We start from the raw sequence: 13,469 nt of genomic DNA, 5'->3' as shown, positions 1-13,469 counted from the left end.
TCACCAATGATTAGAGAAATATAAATTAAAACAACTCTGCTGTTCAACTTCACATCCATCAAATTGTCTGAGTTGACAAAAAAGAAAAATAGGAGGCTCAACACCAACTTGGCAATAGGGTAAGGAATTTTTTGTACATAGTAATGCTTTAAGATTACTAAGTCTTAGAGACGTTTATTGCAGACTACCAGTGGAGGTGTGCCATCAAAATAAGTTCTTGATGTATTGGAGGATACTGATGTTATTTCTCCACTCTTAGGATTCCATCCTTCTCTGTTTTTCTCCCAAGAGAGGCCACTGAGCATCTGAGTCCGTATTTTGCTTTCCAGCACTCTCTGAATTTTGTTTTAATGGATCCTCCTTCTACCCCTTCTCTTAGTTCACTGAACTGTGCCAAGGTCATAGTTTTCTTTTTGCCCTATTTACAATTTAGAGCTTTGCCAAAAAAGGTAATCTGTCAAATCCTTTATCTTTCCTTTCTAGAACTTTTTTCATCTGTGGCAGCAACCTGAACTTAAAGATCTTGGGGGTTTTTTTGTTAGTTTGTTTTTCCCCACCCACGTATTCTAGATCTCAAAGACTCCCCAGCTTACAGACAGGAGAATTCTGATCAGTTCTTTGCCATATTGGAGTCTCTTTTAAGTCTGGAACCCTTGCAGCTCTTTTCACCACTAAACCTTGGGACTGAGCCCCTTTTGCCCAATAGTGAATAGCTGACTAGTGGGAGAGGTCCTAGACCAAACTTTCTGTGGAAGAAACATTATGAGCCAAATGTCCCATCAAAGTAAGAGACTTTGAGCCAAATGACTAGTGCTACCACACTGAAAACATTGGCTTGGGTGGGTACAGTGTGGTTTGGGGGCCTCATGGTGGAACTAAAATGTCTGGCTCATCCTAGTGAACTAGTCTCAACTCTCTCTTCCTTTCTCAAAGTAACACTTCCCTATTCCAACCCCAATACCAGTTACAGTAATGAGGCAAGTGATCCAGGGACACTTTCAGGCAGTCATCAAGATTTGGCACTTTGAGGATATAAAGAAATGTAAAAGCACAGCTTCTACCCTCAAGAAGTACACCTTCTAAGGGGAGAGACAACATGTAAATAATTAAGCATGTACAAGATACATTCAAGATGGAAGGTAATTTCAGAGGAAAAGCACTCACAAGAGGAGACCCGGGAAAGGCCTCCCACAAAAGGTGAGATTTGAGCTGAGTCCTGAAGAATTTATCAGCTGCTCTACTTTCAGAGGAAAAGAGACGGAGTAGAGAGGATAGGTCCCTTATCATTATTATGTCCTATATCCAACCTAATTTTGTGGTCTGTTTCCCAAACTCATTATTAATTTTTCTTCCTTCTCCCTAGGTGGATACTCCTACCACATTATTACATCTGTTTCTCTCTTCATTAATCATCACTTAAGAGCTCCCCACCATGCTGCCCCACTCCAGTCTGTAGGCTTCCCCATATAAATATATATTTGCAATATGCAGTGCTACTACATAGTTCCTTTTATCTAATCTGTTCCTCTTGGATAAATTATACTCTTCCATGACTATATTCCAGTCATAAGCCACATCCTACCAAGTTTCAGTGAATACTTATGGAGCCAAATTTATCTCTCTGCCTTTAGATCTATACTTCACTTTTTTATTACCCATATTTTATACATAAATGTGAGGCCTTGTATTTTTATTAAAGTCCCTCTTCTTATATTTTGTCTCATAAGAATTGCTGGTCCACTCCACTGACACTCTTCTACCTTTGTTGCTACTTTCTGGCTTGGCAGATGTACAGTTTTCTCCCTTAACCATTCCATTTTCAACAAAGTCCATTTAATCAGATTTGTAAATCCAAGGCCAAGGGTATTTTCACTTCAGGTACATTCCATCCCTGCCCAAGACATTCCTACCCCAAAATCTAAAGCATGATCTCAAGCACCATCTTTTTCACCAGCTATTCATTTCTCACAACTCATTTCTCTTCTGGAGTCTCTACCTTCAGTTAAAAGCAGTGATGAAAGCAATACTTTTGCCTCTAAGGTCTTCAGTTCCTTACTCACCTCTATATTCTCAGCAATACTTCCTAATTTTCTTCGGGAGTTTTTTCCCACCATTTCACAAATCTGAGGAGACTCTCCCTAGTACAGAAACCAACCTGTATTTTGCGTACGTATAATTGTTACATGACAAAAGCACACATTATAATCTCTGAAACTCTCCACAAAATTCCCCCTTGCTGGAACAAAGAGCCTCAGTTCTCCATAACTCTTACTTCTATCTCTTACAGGTAACTTTGTCTTATTTGCTCCAGTGGGAGTGAGAAAGGAGAGAGATGTTTTGGATTGAGCCTTGCTCCAGGCAGTCTAGTGATAGTTTGTGTTCAATATTGGAATGAAACGAGAATCTTGTAGGTCACTCAACAGTTTAGGACATTCATTCAACAATGAGAAATTTACTAAGCCACAGAAAAGGAAAGTCAACAAAACATGCATTGGACTCACTCTAAGTTGAATTAGCTGAGCAAATGTCCCCTGACACTGAGCTGCCCATTGTGGTATACCACCCAAGCATCAGAGAGCACCTGGAGTTTTGTGTGGCTATTTTGTAATCAGTGATATTAACATCATGAGTCTTTAGTCCCTGGAGACAATCAAGTCTTAAAAATGGTTTCAGTTTTCTCAATCCCACTTAATCTTAGTACCTTTCTTCTTGGATTGTCTCCAGTTTAGGCTGTATACACCTTGTTTGCACATAGCTGTTTGCATGTTGTCTCCTCCATTAGATTGTAAGTAGCTTGAGAGCAGGGATTGTCTTGCCTTTCTTTTTATCCCCAGCACTTAACATAGCACCTAGCCCATAAGAAATAATAAATGTTTATTGTTTAAGGGAAAGCTAGCCTAAATTGCATGGGGGGTGGGTAACATACAGAGGAGAGATTAGGATATTATTCCTACTACAAGTAGGGTAGGTATTCTTGAACCAAGTTTTGTCTGATGCAATTTCCTCCTTCTTCCAGGAGTTTTCACCTTCTTTTCATGAAATATGGTGGTACTCTACCCCTTGTTAAACTATATTCGATCTTCACTTTGGACATTCCAAAGATTCCCAAACCCTAATGTAATTAGGAGCTTCCCTCAACTGTTGTCTGAAAGAAGGTCTTAAATAGAAATCTGGCTTCCAATCCCTTCTCACCTTTTCCATCCTCCTCCATTTACACATTATGACACCTTCCATCACCATCTTACTTCACTATGTCAACTTCTTCTGACATTGGTGTAAAGAATTTTGAGAACTTTAAAGCACAGTAGAAATGTGAGTTATTATCATTATGTTCATTATGTTACATATCATTATATTAGGATCATTATGTTAAATAGCCTTCATATATAAGCATCATTCCTCAGCTTTGTAAAGCTTAACAATCTGTCCCTGTTAGGAGTTAGATAAAGGAGCTCACAAGGGCATGTTGGGAACTTATGACAGTAATCTGGGCCTAAGGGGAAAGACACCACAATTTAGACTTAACAGCAGCTCTTTGTCCTCTATTTTTGTTGTTCAAAGACATTTCTGGAATGGAGATGCTAAGTGCTGTGCTCTGCTCTGACTAACAAGGTGTTTTGTTTGTTCTTAGAGCTTCCCTCCCTTACGGTAATGTGGAGCTCTTACCTGATGCTTTAGTGACTTGTCAGTTCCAATCTACTGAGAAGAACTGAAAGGATTTCAGTCTATTTTCTGTCCTCTTCTGTCTCTCCTATAGAGTTTACATACCATTTCTCTAATTTTTTTTCTCAAGAAGCCTAAGCTCTAGGATTTATTTGCAATTAATGATTTCACAGTAGCCATAAGTCTCCCAGTGATTTCCCTGTTCTTGAAATGGAGACAGTATTTCGAACAAGTAGGGACTCCATTAATAAGACCTGGTGCAATTGTCTTCTTAATATCAAGCAAAAAGAGAGGACACAATGCAATGAAATCATTTTTCTTTGCATTTCCTATTTTAAAAATGGTTGTAATTGTTTCTCATGTTCAAATCTTTTTCTGAAGGCATATAGATAGTATAGGATTATAATACCCCAATGAACTCTAAATTTCTCATGGCAAATATATGTTGGGGTCTCTTTATATGGTTCTTAAAGTCCATTGGGGTGGGTAAAATCATCTTTCGATTAAAGATTATTGTCATGAGGCTCTCCATGTACTTTCATCAATCAGGTATTTACAGGGAAACTCTGTAAAAGAAGAATTAGGCTTATTCTGTCAGATCACAGAAGGCAGATGTTGAAAAGGAACAAATTTAATCTCGTTGTAAAGATTAAATTTATTGGGGGGAACTTCCTAACAATTAGAGTTATTCATAGGTAGAACTGGCTACTTTGGGAGATAATGGGTAGCCCATTTACAGAGGCCTTCAAGAAGAGTCTGGATAACCACTTATCAGATATGTTAAAGTGGGGGTTCTTCAGTGGGGTATTAGACTAAAATGGCTGTTGAGGTTCCTTGCAAGTCTGAAGTTCTGTGATACTGTGAAATGCTCTTGAATGAAGTCCCCTTAGATAGGTTTCATGATAGATACTTTCCCCCATACCCAAATCCATGCCATAGTGAATTATTCTTGATGAATTTTTTGTAGAGATTAAAGAAATGTTTATTAGAAATAAAGGGATCTTTATCATGCTATGTTTGAAAAAAAATAGTATGCTCATACTTTGATCACTGGGGCAGCTAAGTGGCTCAGTGGATAGAGCACTGGGCCTGGAGTCAGGAAGACCTGAGTTCAAAACCAGCTGCCTACACTTACTGGCTGTGGGACCCTGAGCAAGTCACTCAATGCTGTTTGCCTCAGTTTCCTCATCTGTTAAATGAGCTGGAGAAGGAAATGGCAAAGCATTCCAGTACATCTTGGCCAAGATAACCCCAAATGGGGTCACAAAGAGTTGGATGTGACTGAAAAATGATTGAACAACAACATAAGTTTGATCATCAAGCAAAACTGAAAATCCACTCATGATCAAGTTAATTTTTTGTTGTTACCTTCAACACTCTGGAACATTGCCTTATTATCCATTCTTCCCCCATGAACAGTACTCTACTGCTAAATATATGAGGTGCCTACCCACTCTCCTCACATACACTGTAGGGAGACAAAATCAGAAAGGAGCTTCTTTCCATATAATTTTCTTTTAAAATTATTATTAATAATAATGTAATAATCATTATTTCAAGGGTCTATGATTTCCTCAATGTGGAAATTCCTTCCACCAATGCAGATTGGGGAGGGGAAAAGGGAAGAGAAGGAAATAAGCATTTATATATACCTATTATAGTTTCCTCATTGGTTACTACAGTGCCTAGCACATAGTCAGTGCTATTATCATCCTCATTTTATAGCTGAGAAAACCAAGGCAAACAGAAGTTAGATGACTTCCCCAGGGTTACACATTTAGTAAGTTGTGTGAGGCCAGATTTGAATTCAAGTCTTCCTGACATCAGGCATAGCACTCTATTTACTATACTGTCCAGCTGCCATCTGTAGAATACACTTTAAAAGATGCCATAAGATTCATAGAAGACTTACTCTGTTCTCATAGCAACTAATAAGATCAGAGGCTGCCTTGAATCCAGATCTTCCTGACTCCAAATACAACATTCTATGCACTAATACTATGCTGTCACACCAGGAATAATAATAGCTTAACTTTATATAGCATTTTACAATCCCACACAACAATCCCAGGAGAAAGGAATTACAGGCATTATAAAAGCCCCACCCTACCGATAAGGAAACTGAGACTCCAAAAGATTAAGTGGCTGGAGAAAAAAAAAACATTGGTAAGAGAGCACTGGTAAATAAAATGTGGTTATTTGTTTTAAACAAATCACACATTCTCTTGCCAGAGGCTCATAACTGTTAAATATCACAAGCAGGATTTCAACCCAGATCTTCTACCTCTCAGTCCAGCATTCTTCCTACTCAACCACAAAGCATAGCACAATCATTTTTACAGGGAGAAAGAAAATTAAATATTTAATAGTTAAATAAACACTATTATTCTAGTTAGCATTTATATAATGCCTAACTATGTGCAGGTACTGCACTTAAATACCTTACAAATGTTATCACATTTGATCCTTACAACAACTCTGGAAGGTAGGTGCTATTATTATCTCCATTTTACAGTTGAGGAAACTGAGGCAACCAGAGATTAAGTGAATTGCCCAAGGTCACACAGCTAGCAAGTATCTGAGGCTGAATCTGAACTCATATCTTCCTAACTCCAGACCCAAAACTATGTGCTACCTAGATTCCTCAGAAAGCAAGGTATCCCTGAAAGTGAGTCTAGAACATGACTCTGTTTGGAAAAAGTGGCACAGAATGAGTTTTTACAGCTTGACAATAAAGAGGTTCAGAATTTAGAAGAGAGAGGAGGAATAAAGGAGAAAGAAGATGATTTTTGTTCTTGATTCCCAAAGCTCATTCTGTCTTCTGTAATGAAACACAATGCAACAAATGCTCCTAGCCCTTGCTGCAATATTTGCCTTTTTCTAAGAGCTAGTTTTTGAATATGCCATTTGTAAGACTGTCCTCCCCCTCACTAAACTATCCAATGGCAGATAACATTAGATTATCACAGGCATGCACCAATTATCTAATTTGCGTCTTCTCTAGGCTCCTTTCCCCGCCCCCCCACCTCACCCCCTTCCTATTCTCAACTTCACTTCTGGCTCCAAAGCTGTTTATTAGCATTTAACCTCTAGGGCTGGCTAGGGGAAATAGGATAAAATGACTCAAAATAGCAAATTTTCCTTTTGGATTTAATGTTTTGTTAAGGCTGAGAAAGTTACCACTTGGCTAAAGTGAAGTTTCAGAATTACCTACAAATTTCAATTATTCATTCACTCCCTGTGTTCCCTTCTGCTAGAGAACACTGACTGCACACACTTGCATTGGTTAAATGAGGTAAGAAAGGGTATAGCCAGCAGTGGGACAAAGGGGCTCTGATAAATCATTGGAATCCACAGATACTCCAAGGATCTCATTTCTGACTCGCTTCCTTCTAGAAAAACAGATTAATTTGATTTTTGTCTATCTTCCTTCTCCCTCTTTTCTGGTAGTCTAATAACAAGCAAGATGGTCAAAAAGATAGCTCACAGAAAGAAGAAGAGAAGCAAAAGATTAGAATCACCAACCATTCCTACCCAATACCTGATCTGGAGTGATCTAAGGTGATCATATGGGCTCCAGCCAGCCTATACGCTAGCCAATAGTGTGAAGGGTTTGGGAGAATCCTAGCCTCTCAGTTCTATGTCTTTTTTCCATCTTTTGACTTCTTGCTCTATCAAGACTGGAGAAAGTATCTGAAACTCATTCATACTTATTCAGTAAAAACTGATAATAACTTAGTCTTCTTTTCATGAGGTTGGGATGGCAGTACATTTACCTCAATAAGGCTTTGGCAGGGAGAAAAATGTTATATTAGACCTAACAATCTAATCTAACACAGAGGGTTCCCAAAGTCGATAGCAAGGCCAAGTCTATAGACAAATAGCCTTCAGATTTGATTAAGGTAAAGTATAAGTGACCAAAAACAGCTACATTAATCAGGAATCAGATTTAGAAAAGAATGCCTTTGGCTGAAGGAATGAAGTTCTAGTTGAGGACTGGCAGGTCCCAGCCAGCAGGCAGAGGATGTGTCCTAAAATCGGGACAATGGTCAGTGGACTCCTCTGCCTACAAGTCCAGGACTTCGTACAGTACAGAAGAGGAGGGGTCACAGATTTAGAGCTGGAAAGATATTAAATATCATCTAGCTCATCTACCTCACTTGACAGATGGAAAAAAAAACAGACCCAAATATTCTGCCCAAGGTCACAAAGATAGGAAGTTAGAAAGGTGGTCTCAAACCCAAATGCTCTGCCTCCAAATCCTGTGGTCTATCCTGTCTGGAACACCAGACTTATTTTTGTATAGAAAGGAAAGTATTCATTGTCTTGCCAAATGACTTCCAATGAAAATTTTCAAATATTTCAAGGGCCTAGAAGAATTTCCTGAATGCATTGAGATTCCTGGATGCATATACAAAAATAAATTCATTTTTTATCATCTTTATTCATATCCATACTCCTTTTTTTGGAGGCAATTAGAATTAAATGATTTGAATAGGGTTGAACAGCTATCAAATGTCTGAGGCCAGATATGAACTCAGGTCTTCCTGACTCTCCAGGGCCAGTGCATAACTTACTTTTAAAACTAGGACTACCTAGAAGGCCAAGTACGTTAGAAAAACAACAAGCAGTATATTTAACCCAATAAGGTTTGGGTAGGGAGAAAATGTTATATTAGACCTTATGTACTTGTGTCCTAACTAGCCCTCTCCCCACGTTCCTGCTCCTTACTCCCACACACTTATTAATGATTTATGCTTCATCATTTGGGCTAAAGGTTCTAGCAAAAGATATACAGGATTTATGAAAAGAAAAAAATTGGAAAGGACAAAATTCATTTTCTAAAAAGAAGACAGGAAAAAATTACTAAAATACCTGTTCAAAAGAAACTGTCATCCAGAGCTATACCCAGGGCAAGAAAACTGCGGCATTGTCCTAGGATACAAAAATGTAGATAGTATTGATAGCAGTTTTGCTTCTTCAGAAAGATAGAAATAATTGAGCTTACTTCCAAGTCACCTGACCCAACAAGATGGAGGACTAGACATCTTCTTTGATCTTCATAATCTCTCAGACCTCTCCAAAACAGAAATTATGCAACAAAGATAAAGCACTTTCAGCTATCTCCATTATCTAGGAACAGGAATCCAGAAGAAGGTAAATATTTCCATAAACTATTATGTAATTTTAGCTCACTCAACAGTACCTCCCTCACTGCACACCATGCTATTGGTAGCAAGGTTGCCCTAGACCACTTGACCTATAAGCTCAACAAAATACATCCCTACACCCTGGTCGTGCCCCACCCCACCTTCTATCGCTATGGAGATCCAAGCTCCAAACAGCAGAAATTTGCTGAGACCTCAATAGCTAGCATCATAGCAGCATGCTGTGCTGCAAAAGATCTCTATAACAGACCAGAAGAACAAAAGGAACAGGGCAGAACATATGCCTGGGCTTGAAATAGAGCTCAACTCCACACCCTGGCATCCTCCTGATCCCAAAGCTTCAGAGAGCCAAACAACAGAAATCAACCTAAGCTGCAGGAGCACCAGCATGGTAGTATTCTGTTCTGCCAGGCCAGACCACTAAGAAACAAAGGGAACTAGATACAACACTGGATGTAGGGGATGTGACAATCTATTAAGCCTGAGAGAAAGAGCTCAACAATTGAGAAACAACAAGAAGCAAGGAGAAAGATTGTTAAACACAAAGAAAGGAAATTCAAATAACACAAGACTATTCTGTACTCATCAGAAAATGCAGGAGGGAATGGAATAATGTATTCTGAAAAGCAATGGAGCTCAGGATGCAATCCAGGGTGAACTTCCGTGCAAATCCAAGTTTAACCATAAATGAAAACAGATGGACATTCTATAATAAAGAGGTATTCAAAACCTTAGAAAGAAATTTACACCTGAAGAGATGGTTTGCCTCTCCAACACTCAGATAACAAAAATGTAGAAGGAGTGAACAAATACATCCAAGGACAGCAACAGCGTGACAGCAGAGGACCCAGTAAGAGATTTCTTTCTAAATGTACGTGAAGAGACAGAAGTGAAAACAGACAACAGATGAAGGTAGAGCCAGTAGCATTATGGACAGAACCTTGTGGCACCTCACCTAGAAGTGAATCAATTTTTTTGCTGGAGTAAATTACAAAAAAAAAAAAAAAGAATAAGGTACATGGAAGAGGAGAGGTCAGGAAGGGGACTGAGGGGAGTGTGTGATGCACCCTAGTCAAGAGCTAGCAATGAGGGGAAGATGATTCCTTCAATCTCTCAGGAAGAGAAGAGCTTACATAGGAGTGGGTGAGGAGGGAGAAGGAATTTGAAGGGGGAGGAGTGAGAAGGAGACCTTGTTTTGGTGGTGGGAAGAGGTTTTACTGGTGAAAGCTTCTATGGGTGAAGAGAAATGTTCTATGAAGGAAGATGGGGACCATGTGCTGGATGTTGGCTGCAGGGATTTGGTGCTCGAAAAGACCATTCATCCTTCCTCAGGAGGAAGTTGAAGCTCCTGAGGGCAACTGGTAACTGGAGAAATCAAAGGGAATGGGGCCAGGGAAGAGATTTTAAGGTTAGAGGTGGATTGCAAAACTGGGGGCACTGTTGAGGAACAGAGTAGTACCCTCTCTTGTCACCTAAAAGAATGAACATTTTTCTGGGAGTGATGCACAATAGAAAAGGAAAATCTATGATGCAAGTTCTACAAGGCAGTGGCCAAACTTCTTGCAGGGGAGAGCCCATAATGGATATCTTGGGAATTTTGATTCCATGGGGAATAGAATGAAAATTTTAATACTAATGAATGGGATTAGTTAAAGGGGAGGAAAAGAAGAGGGAATCTATTTGACTAGCTGAGAGGAAAAAAGAGGAGAAGAACTAAACAGCTAGATAAAAGAAGGGGGGAAAGGAATGAATAAGCAAAACTCCAAAGGGAAAAGTACGAAAAATGAGAAGGGACATCAAGGGTGAGGGAAAGAGAAACAGTGGGAATATGGCACCTTAAAAAGACTAAGCTAAAGTAACTGAAGAAATATAGTATTGCGATTCCAGTGGAAGAGGGGAGAAAATCATAACGGGGGGGGAACATTAAAAATAAATAAATGGATCAAAATATAAAACTAACTCTCATAATTTTAAATGTGAGTAGATTAAGCAACCCCCCAAAAAAATGAAAAAAGAGTAACAAATAGGATAATAAAACAAAACCCTACAATCTATTGCTTCTAAGAAACACAAAGTAAAACTGAGAGGATGGGGAAAAAAATGTATTATGCATCTTAATCCAAATAATCAGGAATTGCAGACATGCTCTCTGACAAAACAGAAACAGACATTCAAAAAAAGAGATAAACAAGAAAACTACATTATGCTGAAAGAAACCATAAACAACAAACCAATATCAGTAATAAACTTATATACTCCAAATATCTTAGTGTTTGAATTCCCAAAGGCAACATCAGCTGAGCTACAGGAAGAAATAAGACAGTAATACAATAGTAGCAGTGACTTAAATGTCCCTTCTCTCACTATTTGATAAGTCTAATACAAAACAAACAGAAAGGAAAATATGGAACTGAACAAATTGCTGAAGAAAATACAGCTAAAAGCCTTATGGTATCTTCTAAAAAGGATTATAAAAGAATATCCATATTTCTCAGTATCACATGAAACTTTTACGAAAAATAGACCATGTATCCTCATACACAGAGATACAAATGTAAAAAGACATAAAAAGTAAATACATCTTTTATAAATCATAATGAAATAAAAAGAGTCATTGTTTGGGGAGCCATAAACAAAAGACACAGAATAAAGTAGACATAATAATGAACTCTTAAATAATATGTGGGTAAAAGAACAAATCATAGAAATAACGAGTATATGAAAGAAAATTATAATGATGGAACAACATAACAAAATTTCTGAGATGACAGGTGAAGCAGTCCTCAGGGAGAAAAAATCATATCCCTACAAACATACATTAACAAAATAGAAAAAAAGAGAGGCTTAATAAACTAAATGTACATTTTTAAAAATTAGAAGCTAAACAATAAACAGCTAAAATAAACATGAGTAGATATGAAAATTAGAAAAGGAAACCAAAAACAAAACAGAGAAATAAGTAAAAGCGAAAGCTAATTCTCTGAAAAACACTAATAAAATTGACAAACATTTAGCTAGTCTGATTAAAACGAGGGCAAAAAATAAAATCAATGAAGTAGAAAATGAGCAAAGCCAAATCACAACATAACCAGGAAAAATAAAAATAATAATCAGAACATATTATACATGGCTACATGCTAGCCAAGACACAAAAGAAAGAGACGAATACATTAAAAAGTACAAAGTAACCACACTGTCAGATCAGACAGAGATGTTTAATCTCAGAAAAGGAAATAGTACTCTTGATCCTGATGGATTTAAAGGAGAATTCTATCTAACTTTTAAATAACCTTACAAACTCTTCTCAAAAATTAAGAAAGCACCCTATGGGAATCCTTTTATGAGTTAAAGATAGTCCTAATACTTAAACTAGGGAATGCTAAAACACAGAAGGAAAACCATAGGCCAATATCATTAATTAATAAAGTTTAAACAATATCCTGTGATTTATCTAAGATTACAGTGATTTATCTAAGAAATTCATTATGACCAAGTTAAATTTATACCTTGGATTCCAGGATGAGTCAACATTAGGAAAACAATCATATTAAAAACCAAAACCTTTAAAGCCATGTATCTCAAGATACAGTAAAAACCCTTTAACAAAGGGAGGGAGGGAAGATCCTATGAAGTATAGTTATAAAGGGACATTTTTTTAAATTTCATAAAAAGCATCGATGTAAAACCAAACACAAGCATCATATATAGTGGGAAATACATTAGAAATTTTTCCAATAAATGTGGGAGAAAAGTAAAGATGTTTACTCTCTCCACTATTATTTGATATAGTTCTGGAAATGCTAGCAACCACAATAAGAAAAAAGTAAAAAGTAAAGAGATAAAGATAGGTAAAAGGAGATAAAAACTATTCCTATTTGCTGATGATATAATGGTAAACTTGGAAAATCATAGCAATCATCAAAGATACTAATTGAGACACTTATTAGCTTTAGCAAATTTGCAGGCTACAAAATAAATCCTCGAAAACAATTACATTTCTACATAATGATAACAATCCAAGAAATAAAATACCATTACAAATAACAACAAAGTGCATAAGAAACCTAAGGATCTATCTACAGAGGCATTCAAAAGACTTTATAGATTCAATTACAAAGTGATCCTTAAAGAAATAAAGAACAACTTAAATAGCTGGAAAAAATATTCAGTGTCGATGGCTAGGCCTTGCTAACTGATACAATTTTATTTTATGCATTTTAATACATTATTCTGAGGAGAGGTCCATCCACAGGTTTCACAAGAGGGGTCCATGGCACAAACAAGATTAAGAATCCTTGATCTGGTCTAACTCTCTCATTGTACTGAGAAGGAAACTGAGACCCATAAAGAGGATGTGACTTTTACAATTTCTTTTTTTTATTCATAACTTAACAAACACCAAATAAAATCAGCATTTTCATGTATGATGCAGGTCAGAAGGAGAGAATTGTACATAAGCTGCAAGTCTCTATTATAAGATTTGAAGAAAAAGAAGTGAGTTTTCTAAGGTCACACAACTAGTTAGTAGCAAAACAGACTAGAATTCAAGTCTCCTGACTCCTATCCTGGTGCCAGTTATCTGAGAAATAAATCTATACAAAGGGTTTAGTAGTGTTAATAGAGTTAATGGGCTTCCAG

The 13,469-nt window shown here is 37.4% G+C and overlaps 1 protein-coding gene across 1 annotated transcript in view; it reads left to right on the top strand.

The window, feature by feature from the left end:
• Positions 1-13,469, top strand: part of SLC35F1 (solute carrier family 35 member F1) — a 573,453-nt gene that overhangs the window by 546,884 nt on the left and 13,100 nt on the right. The window lies entirely within an intron of this gene.

This window comes from Phascolarctos cinereus, unplaced genomic scaffold (assembly GCF_003287225.1).
Source record: "Phascolarctos cinereus isolate Bilbo 61053 unplaced genomic scaffold, phaCin_HiC Scaffold_5;HRSCAF=322, whole genome shotgun sequence".
NCBI lineage: Eukaryota > Metazoa > Chordata > Mammalia > Diprotodontia > Phascolarctidae > Phascolarctos > Phascolarctos cinereus.
This window is presented reverse-complemented; position numbering and strand designations above follow the sequence as displayed.